We start from the raw sequence: 19,968 nt of genomic DNA, 5'->3' as shown, positions 1-19,968 counted from the left end.
TACTATACATCAAATCAATAATTACGCCGTGGCTGTTTTGACAGCACGAAGAGAAGTGCTGTTCGGAATACTATACTTCAAGTCAATATTTATAACGTCTCCTTTTGACAGGACGAAGACAAGTGCAGTTTGGAATACTATACTTCAAATCAATATTTACGCCGTGGCTGTTTTGACAGCACGAAGAGAAGCGCTGTTGGGAATGCTATACTTCAAGTCAATATTTACAACATGGCCTTTTGACAGGACGAAGACAAGTGCAGTTTGGTGTACTAAACTTCAAATCAATATTTACGCTGTGGCTCTTTTGACAGCACGAAGAGAAGCGCTGTTGGGAATACTATACTTCAGGTCAATATTTACAACATGGTCTTTTGACAGGACGAAGACAAGTGTAGTTTGGAATACTATACTTCAAGTCAATATTTATAACTTGACCTTTTGACAGGACGAAGACAAGTGCAGTTTGGAATACTGTACTTCAAATCAATATTCTCACTGTGGCTGTTTTGACAGCTCGAATAGAAGCGCTGTTGGGAATACTATAGTTCTAGTCAATATTTACAACATGGCCTTTTGACAGGACGAAGGCAAGTGCAGTTTGGAATACTATACTTCAAATCAATATTTATGCCTTGGCTGTTCTGACAGCACGAAGAGAAGCGCTGTTGGGAATACTATACTTCAAGTCAATATTTACAACATGGCCCTTTGACAGGACGAAGACAAGTGCAGTTTGGAATACTATACTTCAAATCAATATTTATGCCGTGGCTGTTTTGACAGTGCGAAGAGAAGCGCTGTTGGGAATACTATACTTCAAGTCAATATTTATAGCGTGACCTTTTGACAGGACGAAGACAATTGCAGTTTGGAATACTATACTTCAAATCAATATTTACAATATGGCCTTTTGGCAGGACGAAAACAAGAGCAGTTTCGAATGCTATACTTCAAATCAATATTTATGCCTTGGCTGTTTTGACAGCACGAAGAGAAGCGCTGTTGGGAATATTATACTTCAAGTCAATATTTACAACATGGCCTTTTTACAGGACGAAGACAAGTGCAGATTGGTATACTATACTTCAAATCATTATTTATGCCGTGGCTGTTTTGACAGCACGAAGAGAAGCGCTGTTGGAAATACTATACTCTAAGTCAATATTTATAACGTGACCTTTTGACAGGACGAAGACAAGTGCAGTTTGGAATACTATACTTCAAATCAATATTTACGCCGTGGCTGTTTTGACAGTACGAACAGAAGCGCTTTTGGGAATACTATACTTCAAGTCAATATTTATAACGTGACCTTTTGACACTACGAAGACAAGTGCAGTTTGGAATAATATACTTCAAATCAATATTTATAACATGGCCTTTAGACAGGACGAAAACAATTGCAGTTTGGAATACTATACTTCAAATCAATATTTATGCCGTGGCTGTTTTGACAGCACGAAGAGAAGCGCTGTTGGGAATATTCTACTTTATGTCAATATTTATAGCGTGACCTTTTGACAGGACGAAGACAAGTGCAGTTTGGAATACTATACTTCAAATTAATTATGTGACTTACCTTCTTGTTATGCTCAAATTTGTATTGCACTTCCGTCGACTGTAGAGGGACAGAGGCCTCGTCAGGCGCCACAGCCTTTAGCCTCTGCCCCTGAAGCAGATGCTGTAACTGCTCTGCTGAAATAAATCTTTCTTTCTTTAAATCAATATTTACGCCGTGGCTGTTTTGAGAGCACGAAGAGAAGAGCTGTTGGGAATGCTATACTTCAAGTCAATATTTAAAACATGACCTTTTGACAGGACGAAGACAAGTGCAGTTTGTAGTGCTATACTTCAAATCAATATTTACGCCGTGGCTGTTTTGACAGCACGAAGAGAAGCGCTGTTGGGAATGCTATACTTCAGGTCAATATTTAAACATGGCCTTTTGACAGGACGAAGACAACTGCAGTTTGCAATACTATACTTCAAATCAATATTTACACCGTGGCTGTTTTGACAGCTCGAATAGAAGCGCTGTTGGGAATACTATAGTTCAAGTCAATATTTACAACATGGCCTTTTGACAGGACGAAGGCAAGTGCAGTTTGGAATACTATACTTCAAATCAATATTTATGCCTTGGCTGTTCTGACAGCACGAAGAGAAGCGCTGTTGGGAATACTATACTTCAAGTCAATATTTACAACATGGCCTTTTGATAGGACGAAGACAAGTGCAGTTTGGAATACTATACTTCAAATCAATATTTATGCCGTGGCTGCTTTGACAGCGCGAAGAGAAGCGCTGTTGGGAATCCTATACTTCAAGTCAATATTTATAACGTGACCTTTTGACAGGACGAAGACAAGTGCAGTTTGGAATACTATACTTCAAATCAATATATACAATATGGCCTTTTGGCAGGACGAAAACAAGAGCAGTTTGGAATACTATACTTCAAATCAATATTTATGCCGTGGCTGTTTTGACAGCACGAAGAGAAGCGCTGTTTGGAATATTATACTTCAAGTCAATATTTACAACATGGCCTTTTTACAGGACGAAGACAAGTGCAGATTGGAATACTATACTTCAAATCAATATTTATGCCGTGGCTGTTTTGACAGCACGAAGATAAGCGCCGTTGGGAATACTATACTTCAAGTCAATATTTATAACGTGACCTTTTGACAGGACGAACACAAGTGCAGTTTGGAATACTATTCTTCAAATCAATATTTATGCCGTCGCTCTTTTGACAGCATGAAAAAAAGCGCTTTTGGGAATACTATACTTCATATCAATATTTACAACATGGCCTTTTGACAGGACGAAGACAAGTGTAGTTTGGAATACTATACTTCAAATCAATAATTATGCCGTGGCTGGTTTGACAGCAGAAAGAGAAGCGCTGTTGGGATAACTATACTTCAAGTCAATATTTAAAGCGTGACCTTTAGACAGGACGAAAACAAGGGCAGTTTGGAATACTATACTTCAAATCAATAATTATGCCGTGGCTGTTTTGACAGCACGAAGAGAAGCGCTGTTGGGAATATTATACTTCAAGTCAATATTTACAACATGGCTATTTGACAGGACGAAGACAAGTGCAGATTGGAATACTATACATCAAATCAATAATTACGCCGTGGCTGTTTTGACAGCACGAAGAGAAGTGCTGTTCGGAATACTATACTTCAAGTCAATATTTATAACGTCACCTTTTGACAGGACGAAGACAAGTGCAGTTTGGAATACTATACTTCAAATCAATATTTACGCCGTGGCTGTTTTGACAGCACGAAGAGAAGCGCTGTTGGGAATGCTATACTTCAAGTCAATATTTACAACATGGCCTTTTGACAGGACGAAGACAAGTGCAGCTTGGTGTACTAAACTTCAAATCAATATTTACGCCGTGGCTCTTTTGACAGCACGAAGAGAAGCGCTGTTGGGAATACTATACTTCAGGTCAATATTTACAACATGGTCTTTTGACAGGACGAAGACAAGTGTAGTTTGGAATACTATACTTCAAGTCAATATTTATAACTTGACCTTTTGACAGGACGAAGACAAGTGCAGTTTGGAATACTGTACTTCAAATCAATTTTTACGCCGTGGCTGTTTTGACAGCACGAAGAGAAGTGCTGTTGGGAATACTATACTTCAAGTCAATATTTTCAACATGGCCTTTTGACAGGACGAGGACAAGTGCGGTTTGGAATACTATACTTCAAATCAATATTTATGCCGTGACTGTTTTGACAGCACAAAGAGAAGCGCTGTTGGGATTACTATATTTCAAGTCATTATTTATAACGTGACCTTTTGACAGGTCGAAGACAAGTGCAGTTTGGAACACTATACTTCAAATCAATAATTATGCCGTGGCTGTTCTGACAGCACGAAGAGAAGCGCTGTTGGGAATATTATACTTCAAGTCAATATTTACAACATGGCCTTTTGACAGGACGAAGACAAGTGCAGATTGGAATACTATACTTCAAATCAATAATTACGCCGTGGCTGTTTTGACAGCACGAAGAGAAGCGCTGTTGGGAATACTATACTTCGAGTCAATATTGTCACGTAGTGGTGACGGCAGTCGAAGCAGCGATGAAGACAGACGAAAGGGTATTCTAAAAGAACGGTTTATGGGGCTGACTTGCACCCAAAATGGACTGAATCACTCGGCGGCGGCGAAGCGACAAGCGTGCTCGGCGGTCGTCGAATAGAATGCCCGCCGATGTCGGCCGTGCTCAATTTAAAGCTGATAGCGAACATTCGAGATAAAGGGCGCAAAGTTACTACAACATTCCGGAACAACGTAGAATCAGCTTTGCCTGGCTGCGATCAATCGAGATAAATCTAGTCGCGTCTTGCGTCGCAAACAAAGCGATAAGGTGGTGTCGCGGCAGATTTGACAAACAAACACTGCAAATATTGGCGGCATTACTCCCCTCTCAAAGAAGCATCGACCCGATGCATTAAAACAAATAATGCGACTAGTAAGGGATAAAAAACGGATCTTGCGAAAATAGAGCATGAAAATGCAGCGGCCTTTAGCGCGCATAATACGGCTTCAGACGGACTACATGGACAACTTCTAGTCGTACGCGGCGTCGCTGGGATGCAGTCATTGCGTCAGGGATGACTTCATAATCCAGTTCACCCAGCCGACGAAGAACCTTGTACGGGCCGAAATAGCGGCGCAAAAGCTTTTCACTCAATCCACGGCGGCGAATGGGCGTCCACACCCAGACTTGGTCTCCTGGCTTGTATTCCGCGTTGCGTCTTCGTATTTATAACGTCACCTTTTGACAGGACTAAGACAAGTGCAGTTTTGAATACTATGCTTCAAATCAATATTTACGCCGTGGCTGTTTTGACAGCACGAAGAGAAGCGCTGTTGGGAATGCTATACTTCAAGTCAATATTTACAACATGGCCTTTTGACAGGACGAAGACAAGTGCAGTTTGGAATACTATACTTCAAATCAATATTTATGCCTTGGCTGTTCTGAAAGCACAAAGAGAAGCGCTGTTGGGAATACTATACTTCAAGTCAATATTTACAACATGGCCTTTTGACAGGACGAAGACAAGTGCAGTTTGGAATACTATACTTCAAATCAATATTTATGCCGTGGCTGCTTTGACAGCGCGAAGAGAAGCGCTGTTGGGAATACTATACTTCAAGTCAATATTTATAACGTGACCTTTTGACAGGACGAAGACAAGTGCAGTTTGGAATACTATACTTCAAATCAATATATACAATATGGCCTTTTGGCAGGACGAAAACAAGAGCAGTTTGGAATACTATACTTCAAATCAATATTTATGCCGTGGCTGTTTTGACAGCACGAAGAGAAGCGCTGTTTGGAATATTATACTTCAAGTCAATATTTACAACATGGCCTTTTTACAGGACGAAGACAAGTGCAGATTGGAATACTATACTTCAAATCAATATTTATGCCGTGGCTGTTTTGACAGCACGAAGATAAGCGCCGTTGGGAATACTATACTTCAAGTCAATATTTATAACGTGACCTTTTGACAGGACGAACACAAGTGCAGTTTGGAATACTATTCTTCAAATCAATATTTATGCCGTCGCTCTTTTGACAGCATGAAGAAAAGCGCTTTTGGGAATACTATACTTCATATCAATATTTACAACATGGCCTTTTGACAGGACGAAGACAAGTGTAGTTTGGAATACTATACTTCAAATCAATAATTATGCCGTGGCTGGTTTGACAGCAGAAAGAGAAGCGCTGTTGGGATTACTATACTTCAAGTCAATATTTAAAGCGTGACCTTTAGACAGGACGAAAACAAGGGCAGTTTAGAATACTATACTTCAAATCAATAATTATGCCGTGGCTGTTTTGACAGCACGAAGAGAAGCGCTGTTGGGAATATTATACTTCAAGTCAATATTTACAACATGGCTATTTGACAGGACGAAGACAAGTGCAGATTGGAATACTATACATCAAATCAATAATTACGCCGTGGCTGTTTTGACAGCACGAAGAGTAGTGCTGTTCGGAATACTATACTTCAAGTCAATATTTATAACGTCACCTTTTGACAGGACGAAGACAAGTGCAGTTTGGAATACTATACTTCAAATCAATATTTACGCCGTGGCTGTTTTGACAGCACGAAGAGAAGCGCTGTTGGGAATGCTATACTTCAAGTCAATATTTACAACATGGCCTTTTGACAGGACGAAGACAAGTGCAGTTTGGTGTACTAAACTTCAAATCAATATTTACGCCGTGGCTCTTTTGACAGCACGAAGAGAAGCGCTGTTGGGAATACTATACTTCAGGTCAATATTTACAACATGGTCTTTTGACAGGACGAAGACAAGTGTAGTTTGGAATACTATACTTCAAGTCAATATTTATAACTTGACCTTTTGACAGGACGAAGACAAGTGCAGTTTGGAATACTGTACTTCAAATCAATTTTTACGCCGTGGCTGTTTTGACAGCACGAAGAGAAGTGCTGTTGGGAATACTATACTTCAAGTCAATATTTTCAACATGGCCTTTTGACAGGACGAAGACAAGTGCAGTTTAGAACACTATACTTCAAATCAATATTTATGCCGTGGCTGTTCTGACAGCACCAAGTGAAGCGCTGTTGGGAATACTATACTTCATGTCAATATTTACAACATGGCCTTTTGACAGGACGAAGACAAGTGCAGTTTGGAATACTATACTTCAAATCAATATTTATGCCGTGGCTGTTTTGACAGCGCGAAGACAAGCGCTGTTGGGAATACTATAATTCAAGTCAATATTTAGAACGTGACCTTTTGACAGGACGAAGACAAGTGCAGTTTGGAATACTATACTTCAAATCAATATTTACAACATGGCCTTTTGGCAGGACGAAAACAAGGGAAGTTTGGAATACTATTCTTCAAATCAATTTTTACGCCGTGGCTCTTTTGACAGCACGAAGAGAAGCGCTGTTGGGAATACTACTATACTTCAAGTCAATATTTACAACATGGCCTTTTGACAGGACGAAGACAAGTGTAGTTTGGAATACTATACTTCAAGTCAATATTTATAACGTGACTTTTTGACAGGACGAAGACAAGTGCAGTTTGGAATACTGTACTTCAAATCAATATTTACGCCGTGGCTGTTTTGACAGCACGAAGAGAAGCGCTGTTGAGAATACTATACTTCAAGTCAATATTTACAACATGGCCTTTTGACAGGACGAAGACAACTGCAGTTTGGAATATTATACTTCAAATCAATGTTTACGCTTTGGCTGTTTAGACAGCACGAAGAGAAGCGCTGTTGGGAATACTATACTTCAAGTCAATATTTACAACATGGCCTTTTGACAGGACGAAGACAAGTGCAGTTTGGAACACTATACTTCAAATCAATAATTATGCCGTGGCTGTTCTGACAGCACGAAGAGTAGCGCTGTTGGGAATACTATACTTCAAATCAATATTTACAACATGGCCTTTTGACAGGACGAAGACAAGTGCAGTTTGCAATACTATACTTCAAATCAATATTCTCACTGTGGCTGTTTTGACAGCTCGAATAGAAGCGCTGTTGGGAATACTATAGTTCAAGTCAATATTTACAACATGGCCTTTTGACAGGACGAAGGCAAGTGCAGTTTGGAATACTATACTTCAAATCAATATTTATGCCTTGGCTGTTCTGACAGCACGAAGAGAAGCGCTGTTGGGAATACTATACTTCAAGTCAATATTTACAACATGGCCTTTTGACAGGACGAAGACAAGTGCAGTTTGGAATACTATACTTCAAATCAATATTTATGCCGTGGCTGTTTTGACAGCGCGAAGAGAAGCGCTGTTGGGAATACTATACTTCAAGTCAATATTTATAGCGTGACCTTTTGACAGGACGAAGACAATTGCAGTTTGGAATACTATACTTCAAATCAATATTTACAATATGGCCTTTTGGCAGGACGAAAACAAGAGCAGTTTCGAATACTATACTTCAAATCAATATTTATGCCTTGGCTGTTTTGACAGCACGAAGAGAAGCGCTGTTGGGAATATTATACTTCAAGTCAATATTTACAACATTTCCTTTTTACAGGACGAAGACAAGTGCAGATTGGTATACTATACTTCAAATCATTATTTATGCCGTGGCTGTTTTGACAGCACGAAGAGAAGCGCTGTTGGAAATACTATACTCTAAGTCAATATTTATAACGTGACCTTTTGACAGGACGAAGACAAGTGCAGTTTGGAATACTATACTTCAAATCAATATTTACGCCGTGGCTGTTTTGACAGCACGAACAGAAGCGCTTTTGGGAATACTATACTTCAAGTCAATATTTATAACGTGACCTTTTGACACTACGAAGACAAGTGCAGTTTGGAATAATATACTTCAAATCAATATTTATAACATGGCCTTTAGACAGGACGAAAACAATTGCAGTTTGGAATACTATACTTCAAATCAATATTTATGCCGTGGCTGTTTTGACAGCACGAAGAGAAGCGCTGTTGGAAATATTCTACTTTATGTCAATATTTATAACGTGACCTTTTGACAGGACGAAGACAAGTGCAGTTTGGAATACTATACTTCAAATTAATTATGTGACTTCCCTTCTTGTTATGCTCAAATTTGTATTGCACTTCCGTCGACTGTAGAGGGACAGAGGCCTCGTCAGGCGCCACAGCCTTTAGCCTCTGCCCCTGAAGCAGATGCTGTAACTGCTCTGCTGAAATAAATCTTTCTTTCTTTAAATCAATATTTACGCCGTGGCTGTTTTGACAGCACGAAGAGAAGCGCTGTTTGGAATATTATACTTCAAGTCAATATTTACAACATGGCCTTTTTACAGGACGAAGACAAGTGCAGATTGGAATACTATACTTCAAATCAGTATTTATGCCGTGGCCGTTTTGACAGCACGAAGAGAAGCGCTGTTGGGAATACTATACTCTAAGTCAATATTCATAACGTGACCTTTTGACAGGACGAAGACAAGTGCATTTTGGAATACTGTACTTCAAATCAATATTTATGCCGTGGCTGTTTTGACAGCACGAATATAAGCGCCGTTGGGAATACTATACTTCAAGTCAATATTTATAACGTGACCTTTTGACAGGACGAACACAAGTGCAGTTTGGAATACTATTCTTCAAATCAATATTTATGCCGTCGCTCTTTTGACAGCATGAAGAAAAGCGCTTTTGGGAATACTATACTTCATATCAATATTTACAACATGGCCTTTTGACAGGACGAAGACAAGTGTAGTTTGGAATACTATACTTCAAATCAATAATTATGCCGTGGCTGGTTTGACAGCAGAAAGAGAAGCGCTGTTGGGATTACTATACTTCAAGTCAATATTTAAAGCGTGACCTTTAGACAGGACGAAAACAAGGGCAGTTTGGAATACTATACTTCAAATCAATAATTATGCCGTGGCTGTTTTGACAGCACGAAGAGAAGCGCTGTTGGGAATATTATACTTCAAGTCAATATTTACAACATGGCTATTTGACAGGACGAAGACAAGTGCAGATTGGAATACTATACATCAAATCAATAATTACGCCGTGGCTGTTTTGACAGCACGAAGAGAAGTGCTGTTCGGAATACTATACTTCAAGTCAATATTTATAACGTCTCCTTTTGACAGGACGAAGACAAGTGCAGTTTGGAATACTATACTTCAAATCAATATTTACGCCGTGGCTGTTTTGACAGCACGAAGAGAAGCGCTGTTGGGAATGCTATACTTCAAGTCAATATTTACAACATGGCCTTTTGACAGGACGAAGACAAGTGCAGTTTGGTGTACTAAACTTCAAATCAATATTTACGCTGTGGCTCTTTTGACAGCACGAAGAGAAGCGCTGTTGGGAATACTATACTTCAGGTCAATATTTACAACATGGTCTTTTGACAGGACGAAGACAAGTGTAGTTTGGAATACTATACTTCAAGTCAATATTTATAACTTGACCTTTTGACAGGACGAAGACAAGTGCAGTTTGGAATACTGTACTTCAAATCAATATTCTCACTGTGGCTGTTTTGACAGCTCGAATAGAAGCGCTGTTGGGAATACTATAGTTCTAGTCAATATTTACAACATGGCCTTTTGACAGGACGAAGGCAAGTGCAGTTTGGAATACTATACTTCAAATCAATATTTATGCCTTGGCTGTTCTGACAGCACGAAGAGAAGCGCTGTTGGGAATACTATACTTCAAGTCAATATTTACAACATGGCCCTTTGACAGGACGAAGACAAGTGCAGTTTGGAATACTATACTTCAAATCAATATTTATGCCGTGGCTGTTTTGACAGCGCGAAGAGAAGCGCTGTTGGGAATACTATACTTCAAGTCAATATTTATAGCGTGACCTTTTGACAGGACGAAGACAATTGCAGTTTGGAATACTATACTTCAAATCAATATTTACAATATGGCCTTTTGGCAGGACGAAAACAAGAGCAGTTTCGAATGCTATACTTCAAATCAATATTTATGCCTTGGCTGTTTTGACAGCACGAAGAGAAGCGCTGTTGGGAATATTATACTTCAAGTCAATATTTACAACATGGCCTTTTTACAGGACGAAGACAAGTGCAGATTGGTATACTATACTTCAAATCATTATTTATGCCGTGGCTGTTTTGACAGCACGAAGAGAAGCGCTGTTGGAAATACTATACTCTAAGTCAATATTTATAACGTGACCTTTTGACAGGACGAAGACAAGTGCAGTTTGGAATACTATACTTCAAATCAATATTTACGCCGTGGCTGTTTTGACAGTACGAACAGAAGCGCTTTTGGGAATACTATACTTCAAGTCAATATTTATAACGTGACCTTTTGACACTACGAAGACAAGTGCAGTTTGGAATAATATACTTCAAATCAATATTTATAACATGGCCTTTAGACAGGACGAAAACAATTGCAGTTTGGAATACTATACTTCAAATCAATATTTATGCCGTGGCTGTTTTGACAGCACGAAGAGAAGCGCTGTTGGGAATATTCTACTTTATGTCAATATTTATAGCGTGACCTTTTGACAGGACGAAGACAAGTGCAGTTTGGAATACTATACTTCAAATTAATTATGTGACTTACCTTCTTGTTATGCTCAAATTTGTATTGCACTTCCGTCGACTGTAGAGGGACAGAGGCCTCGTCAGGCGCCACAGCCTTTAGCCTCTGCCCCTGAAGCAGATGCTGTAACTGCTCTGCTGAAATAAATCTTTCTTTCTTTAAATCAATATTTACGCCGTGGCTGTTTTGAGAGCACGAAGAGAAGAGCTGTTGGGAATGCTATACTTCAAGTCAATATTTAAAACATGACCTTTTGACAGGACGAAGACAAGTGCAGTTTGTAGTGCTATACTTCAAATCAATATTTACGCCGTGGCTGTTTTGACAGCACGAAGAGAAGCGCTGTTGGGAATACTATACTTCAAGTCAATATTTAAACATGGCCTTTTGACAGGACGAAGACAACTGCAGTTTGCAATACTATACTTCAAATCAATATTTACACCGTGGCTGTTTTGACAGCTCGAATAGAAGCGCTGTTGGGAATACTATAGTTCAAGTCAATATTTACAACATGGCCTTTTGACAGGACGAAGGCAAGTGCAGTTTGGAATACTATACTTCAAATCAATATTTATGCCTTGGCTGTTCTGACAGCACGAAGAGAAGCGCTGTTGGGAATACTATACTTCAAGTCAATATTTACAACATGGCCTTTTGATAGGACGAAGACAAGTGCAGTTTGGAATACTATACTTCAAATCAATATTTATGCCGTGGCTGCTTTGACAGCGCGAAGAGAAGCGCTGTTGGGAATCCTATACTTCAAGTCAATATTTATAACGTGACCTTTTGACAGGACGAAGACAAGTGCAGTTTGGAATACTATACTTCAAATCAATATATACAATATGGCCTTTTGGCAGGACGAAAACAAGAGCAGTTTGGAATACTATACTTCAAATCAATATTTATGCCGTGGCTGTTTTGACAGCACGAAGAGAAGCGCTGTTTGGAATATTATACTTCAAGTCAATATTTACAACATGGCCTTTTTACAGGACGAAGACAAGTGCAGATTGGAATACTATACTTCAAATCAATATTTAAGCCGTGGCTGTTTTGACAGCACGAAGATAAGCGCCGTTGGGAATACTATACTTCAAGTCAATATTTATAACGTGACCTTTTGACAGGACGAACACAAGTGCAGTTTGGAATACTATTCTTCAAATCAATATTTATGCCGTCGCTCTTTTGACAGCATGAAAAAAAGCGCTTTTGGGAATACTATACTTCATATCAATATTTACAACATGGCCTTTTGACAGGACGAAGACAAGTGTAGTTTGGAATACTATACTTCAAATCAATAATTATGCCGTGGCTGGTTTGACAGCAGAAAGAGAAGCGCTGTTGGGATAACTATACTTCAAGTCAATATTTAAAGCGTGACCTTTAGACAGGACGAAAACAAGGGCAGTTTGGAATACTATACTTCAAATCAATAATTATGCCGTGGCTGTTTTGACAGCACGAAGAGAAGCGCTGTTGGGAATATTATACTTCAAGTCAATATTTACAACATGGCTATTTGACAGGACGAAGACAAGTGCAGATTGGAATACTATACATCAAATCAATAATTACGCCGTGGCTGTTTTGACAGCACGAAGAGAAGTGCTGTTCGGAATACTATACTTCAAGTCAATATTTATAACGTCACCTTTTGACAGGACGAAGACAAGTGCAGTTTGGAATACTATACTTCAAATCAATATTTACGCCGTGGCTGTTTTGACAGCACGAAGAGAAGCGCTGTTGGGAATGCTATACTTCAAGTCAATATTTACAACATGGCCTTTTGACAGGACGAAGACAAGTGCAGCTTGGTGTACTAAACTTCAAATCAATATTTACGCCGTGGCTCTTTTGACAGCACGAAGAGAAGCGCTGTTGGGAATACTATACTTCAGGTCAATATTTACAACATGGTCTTTTGACAGGACGAAGACAAGTGTAGTTTGGAATACTATACTTCAAGTCAATATTTATAACTTGACCTTTTGACAGGACGAAGACAAGTGCAGTTTGGAATACTGTACTTCAAATCAATTTTTACGCCGTGGCTGTTTTGACAGCACGAAGAGAAGTGCTGTTGGGAATACTATACTTCAAGTCAATATTTTCAACATGGCCTTTTGACAGGACGAGGACAAGTGCGGTTTGGAATACTATACTTCAAATCAATATTTATGCCGTGACTGTTTTGACAGCACAAAGAGAAGCGCTGTTGGGATTACTATATTTCAAGTCATTATTTATAACGTGACCTTTTGACAGGTCGAAGACAAGTGCAGTTTGGAACACTATACTTCAAATCAATAATTATGCCGTGGCTGTTCTGACAGCACGAAGAGAAGCGCTGTTGGGAATATTATACTTCAAGTCAATATTTACAACATGGCCTTTTGACAGGACGAAGACAAGTGCAGATTGGAATACTATACTTCAAATCAATAATTACGCCGTGGCTGTTTTGACAGCACGAAGAGAAGCGCTGTTGGGAATACTATACTTCGAGTCAATATTGTCACGTAGTGGTGACGGCAGTCGAAAACAGCGATGAAGACAGACGAAAGGGTATTCTAAAAGAACGGTTTATGGGGCTGACTTGCACCCAAAATGGACTGAATCACTCGGCGGCGGCGAAGCGACAAGCGTGCTCGGCGGTCGTCGAATAGAATGCCCGCCGATGTCGGCCGTGCTCAATTTAAAGCTGATAGCGAACATTCGAGATAAAGGGCGCAAAGTTACTACAACATTCCGGAACAACGTAGAATCAGCTTTGCCTGGCTGCGATCAATCGAGATAAATCTAGTCGCGTCTTGCGTCGCAAACAAAGCGATAAGGTGGTGTCGCGGCAGATTTGACAAACAAACACTGCAAATATTGGCGGCATTACTCCCCTCTCAAAGAAGCATCGACCCGATGCATTAAAACAAATAATGCGACTAGTAAGGGATAAAAAACGGATCTTGCGAAAATAGAGCATGAAAATGCAGCGGCCTTTAGCGCGCATAATACGGCTTCAGACGGACTACATGGACAACTTCTAGTCGTACGCGGCGTCGCTGGGATGCAGTCATTGCGTCAGGGATGACTTCATAATCCAGTTCACCCAGCCGACGAAGAACCTTGTACGGGCCGAAATAGCGGCGCAAAAGCTTTTCACTCAATCCACGGCGGCGAATGGGCGTCCACACCCAGACTTGGTCTCCTGGCTTGTATTCCGCGTTGCGTCTTCGTATTTATAACGTCACCTTTTGACAGGACTAAGACAAGTGCAGTTTGGAATACTATGCTTCAAATCAATATTTACGCCGTGGCTGTTTTGACAGCACGAAGAGAAGCGCTGTTGGGAATGCTATACTTCAAGTCAATATTTACAACATGGCCTTTTGACAGGACGAAGACAAGTGCAGTTTGGAATACTATACTTCAAATCAATATTTATGCCTTGGCTGTTCTGACAGCACAAAGAGAAGCGCTGTTGGGAATACTATACTTCAAGTCAATATTTACAACATGGCCTTTTGACAGGACGAAGACAAGTGCAGTTTGGAATACTATACTTCAAATCAATATTTATGCCGTGGCTGCTTTGACAGCGCGAAGAGAAGCGCTGTTGGGAATACTATACTTCAAGTCAATATTTATAACGTGACCTTTTGACAGGACGAAGACAAGTGCAGTTTGGAATACTATACTTCAAATCAATATATACAATATGGCCTTTTGGCAGGACGAAAACAAGAGCAGTTTGGAATACTATACTTCAAATCAATATTTATGCCGTGGCTGTTTTGACAGCACGAAGAGAAGCGCTGTTTGGAATATTATACTTCAAGTCAATATTTACAACATGGCCTTTTTACAGGACGAAGACAAGTGCAGATTGGAATACTCTACTTCAAATCAATATTTATGCCGTGGCTGTTTTGACAGCACGAAGATAAGCGCCGTTGGGAATACTATACTTCAAGTCAATATTTATAACGTGACCTTTTGACAGGACGAACACAAGTGCAGTTTGGAATACTATTCTTCAAATCAATATTTATGCCGTCGCTCTTTTGACAGCATGAAGAAAAGCGCTTTTGGGAATACTATACTTCATATCAATATTTACAACATGGCCTTTTGACAGGACGAAGACAAGTGTAGTTTGGAATACTATACTTCAAATCAATAATTATGCCGTGGCTGGTTTGACAGCAGAAAGAGAAGCGCTGTTGGGATTACTATACTTCAAGTCAATATTTAAAGCGTGACCTTTAGACAGGACGAAAACAAGGGCAGTTTGGAATACTATACTTCAAATCAATAATTATGCCGTGGCTGTTTTGACAGCACGAAGAGAAGCGCTGTTGGGAATATTATACTTCAAGTCAATATTTACAACATGGCCATTTGACAGGACGAAGACAAGTGCAGATTGGAATACTATACTTCAAATCAATAATTACGCCGTGGCTGTTTTGACAGCACGAAGAGAAGCGCTGAGGGAATACTATACTTCAAGTCAATATTTATAACGTCACCTTTTGACAGGACGAAGACAAGTGCAGTTTGGAATACTATACTTCAAATCAATATTTACGCCGTGGCTGTTTTGACAGCACGAAGAGAAGCGCTGTTGGGATTGCTATACTTCAAGTCAATATTTACAACATGGCCTTTTGACAGGACGAAGACATGTGCAGTTTGGAGTACTATATTTCAAATCAATATTTACGCCGTGGCTGTTTTGACAGCACGAAGAGAAGCGCTGTTGGGAATACTATACTTCAGGTCAATATTTACAACATGGCCTTTTGACAGGAGGAAGACAAGTGTAGTTTGGAATACTATACTTCAAGTCAATATTTATAACGTGACCTTTTGACAGGACGAAGACAAGTGCAGTTTGGAATACTGTACTTCAAATCAATTTTTACGCCGTGGCTGTTTTGACAGCACGAAGAGAAGCGCTGTTGGGAATATTATACTTCAAGTCAATATTCACAACATGGCCTTTTGACAGGACGAAGACAAGTGCAGTTTGGAATACTATACTTCAAATCAATATTTACGCCGTGGCTGTTTTGACAGCACGAAGAGAAGTGCTGTTGGGAATACTATACTTCAAGTCAATAATTTCAACATGGCCTTTTGACAGGACGAAGACAAGTGCGGTTTGGAATACTATACTTCAAATCAATATTTATTCCGTGGCTCTTTTGACAGCACGAAGAGAAGCACTTTTGGGAATACTATACTTGAAGTAAATATTTATAACATGGCCTTTTGATAGAACGAAGACAAGTGTAGTTTGGAATACTATACTTCAAATCAATATTTATGCCGTGACTGTTTTCACAGCACAAAGAGAAGCGCTGTTGGGATTACTATACTTCAAGTCATTATTTATAACGTGACCTTTTGACAGGACGAAGACAAGTGCAGTTCGGAAAACTATACTTCAAATCTATATTTATGCCGTGGCTGTTTTGACAGCACAAAGAGAAGCGCTGTTGGGAATACTATACTTCAAGTCAATATTTCTAACGTGACCTTTTGACAGGACGAAGACAAGTGCAGTTTAGAATTCTATACTTCAAATATATTTTTACGCCGTGGCTGTTTTGACAGCACGAAGAGAAGTGCTGTTGGGAATACTATACTTCAAGTCAATATTTACAACGTGGCCTTTTGACAGGACGAAGACAAGTGCAGTTTGGAACACTATACTTCAAATCAATATTTATGCCGTGGCTGTTTTGACAGCACGAAGAGAAGCGCTGTTGGGAATATTATACTTCAAGTCAATATTTACAACATGGCCTTTTGACAGGACGAAGACAAGTGCAGTTTGGAATACTATACTTGAAATCAATATTTACGTCGTGGCTGTTTTGACAGCACGAATAGAAGCGCTGTTGGGAATGCTATACTTCAAGTCAATATTTACAACATGGCCTTTTGACAGGACGAAGACAAGTGCAGTTTGGAATACTATACTTCAAATCAATAATTTCGCCGTGGCTGTTTTGACAGCACGAAGAGACACGCTCTTGGAAATACTATAGTTCAAGTCAATATTTATAACGTGACCTTTTGAGAAGAAGGCAAGGGCAGTTTGGAATACTATACTTCAAATCATTATTTACGCCGTGGCTGTTTTGACAGCACGAAGAGAAGCGCTGTTGGGTATACTATACTTCAAGCCGATATTTATAACGTGACCTTTTGACAGGACGAAGACAAGTGCAGTTTGGAATACTATACTTCAAGTCAATATTTATAACGTGACCTTTTGACAGGACGAAGACAAGTGCAGTTTGGAATACTGTACTTCAAAACAATTTTTACGCCGTGGCTGTTTTGACACCACGAAGAGAAGTGCTGTTGGGAATACTATACTTCAAGTCAATATTTACAACATGGCCTTTTGACAGGACGAAGACAAGTGCAGTTTGGAATACTATACTTCAAATCAATATTTACAACATGGCCTTTTGGCAGGACGAAAACGAGGGCAGTTTGGAATACTATACTTCAAATCAATATTTATGCCGTGGCTGTTTTGACAGCACGAAGAGAAGCGCTGTTGGGAATATTATACTTCAAGTCAATATTTACAACATGGCCATTTGACAGGACGAAGACAAGTGCAGATTGGAATACTATACTTCAAATCAATAATTACGCCGTGGCTGTTTTGACAGCACGAAGAGAAGCGCTGAGGGAATACTATACTTCAAGTCAATATTTATAACGTCACCTTTTGACAGGACGAAGACAAGTGCAGTTTGGAATACTATACTTCAAATCAATATTTACGCCGTGGCTGTTTTGACAGCACGAAGAGAAGCGCTGTTGGGAATGCTATACTTCAAGTCAATATTTACAACATGGCCTTTTGACAGGACGAAGACAAGTGCAGTTTGGAGTACTATACTTCAAATCAATATTTACGCCGTGGCTGTTTTGACAGCACGAAGAGAAGCGCTGTTGGGAATACTATACTTCATGTCAATATTTACAACATGGCCTTTTGACAGGACGAAGACAAGTGTAGTTTGGAATACTATGCTTCAAGTCAATATTTATAACGTGACCTTTTGACAGGACGAAGACAAGTGCAGTTTGGAATACTGTACTTCAAAACAATTTTTACGCCGTGGCTGTTTTGACAGCACGAAGAGAAGTGCTGTTGGGAATACTATACTTCAAGTCAATATTTACAACATGGCCTTTTGACAGGACGAAGACAAGAGCAGTTTGGAATACTATACTTCAAATCAATATTTACAACATGGCCTTTTGGCAGGACGAAAACGAGGGCAGTTTGGAATACTATACTTCAAATCAATATTTATGCCGTGGCTGTTTTGACAGCACGAAGAGAAGCGCTGTTGGGAATATTATACTTCAAGTCAATATTTACAACATGGCCATTTGACAGGACGAAGACAAGTGCAGATTGGAATACTATACTTCAAATCAATAATTACGCCGTGGCTGTTTTGACAGCACGAAGAGAAGCGCTGAGGGAATACTATACTTCAAGTCAATATTTATAACGTCACCTTTTGACAGGACGAAGACAAGTGCAGTTTGGAATACTATACTTCAAATCAATATTTACGCCGTGGCTGTTTTGACAGCACGAAGAGAAGCGCTGTTGGGATTGCTATAGTTCAAGTCAATATTTACAACATGGCCTTTTGACAGGACGAAGACATGTGCAGTTTGGAGTACTATATTTCAAATCAATATTTACGCCGTGGCTGTTTTGACAGCACGAAGAGAAGCGCTGTTGGGAATACTATACTTCAGGTCAATATTTACAACATGGCCTTTTGACAGGAGGAAGACAAGTGTAGTTTGGAATACTATACTTCAAGTCAATATTTATAACGTGACCTTTTGACAGGACGAAGACAAGTGCAGTTTGGAATACTGTACTTCAAATCAATTTTTACGCCGTGGCTGTTTTGACAGCACGAAGAGAAGCGCTGTTGGGAATATTATACTTCAAGTCAATATTCACAACATGGCCTTTTGACAGGACGAAGACAAGTGCAGTTTGGAATACTATACTTCAAATCAATATTTACGCCGTGGCTGTTTTGACAGCACGAAGAGAAGTGCTGTTGGGAATACTATACTTCAAGTCAATAATTTCAACATGGCCTTTTGACAGGACGAAGACAAGTGCGGTTTGGAATACTATACTTCAAATCAATATTTATTCCGTGGCTCTTTTGACAGCACGAAGAGAAGCACTTTTGGGAATACTATACTTGAAGTAAATATTTATAACATGGCCTTTTGATAGAACGAAGACAAGTGTAGTTTGGAATACTATACTTCAAATCAATATTTATGCCGTGACTGTTTTCACAGCACAAAGAGAAGCGCTGTTGGGATTACTATACTTCAAGTCATTATTTATAACGTGACCTTTTGACAGGACGAAGACAAGTGCAGTTCGGAAAACTATACTTCAAATCTATATTTATGCCGTGGCTGTTTTGACAGCACAAAGAGAAGCGCTGTTGGGAATACTATACTTCAAGTCAATATTTCTAACGTGACCTTTTGACAGGACGAAGACAAGTGCAGTTTAGAATTCTATACTTCAAATATATTTTTACGCCGTGGCTGTTTTGACAGCACGAATAGAAGTGCTGTTGGGAATACTATACTTCAAGTCAATATTTACAACGTGGCCTTTTGACAGGACGAAGACAAGTGCAGTTTGGAACACTATACTTCAAATCAATATTTATGCCGTGGCTGTTTTGACAGCA

Source organism: Amblyomma americanum, chromosome 7 (assembly GCF_052857255.1).
Source record: "Amblyomma americanum isolate KBUSLIRL-KWMA chromosome 7, ASM5285725v1, whole genome shotgun sequence".
Lineage (NCBI taxonomy): Eukaryota > Metazoa > Arthropoda > Arachnida > Ixodida > Ixodidae > Amblyomma > Amblyomma americanum.
The sequence above is the reverse complement of the archived record's forward strand: the minus strand, read 5'-3'. Positions refer to the sequence as shown.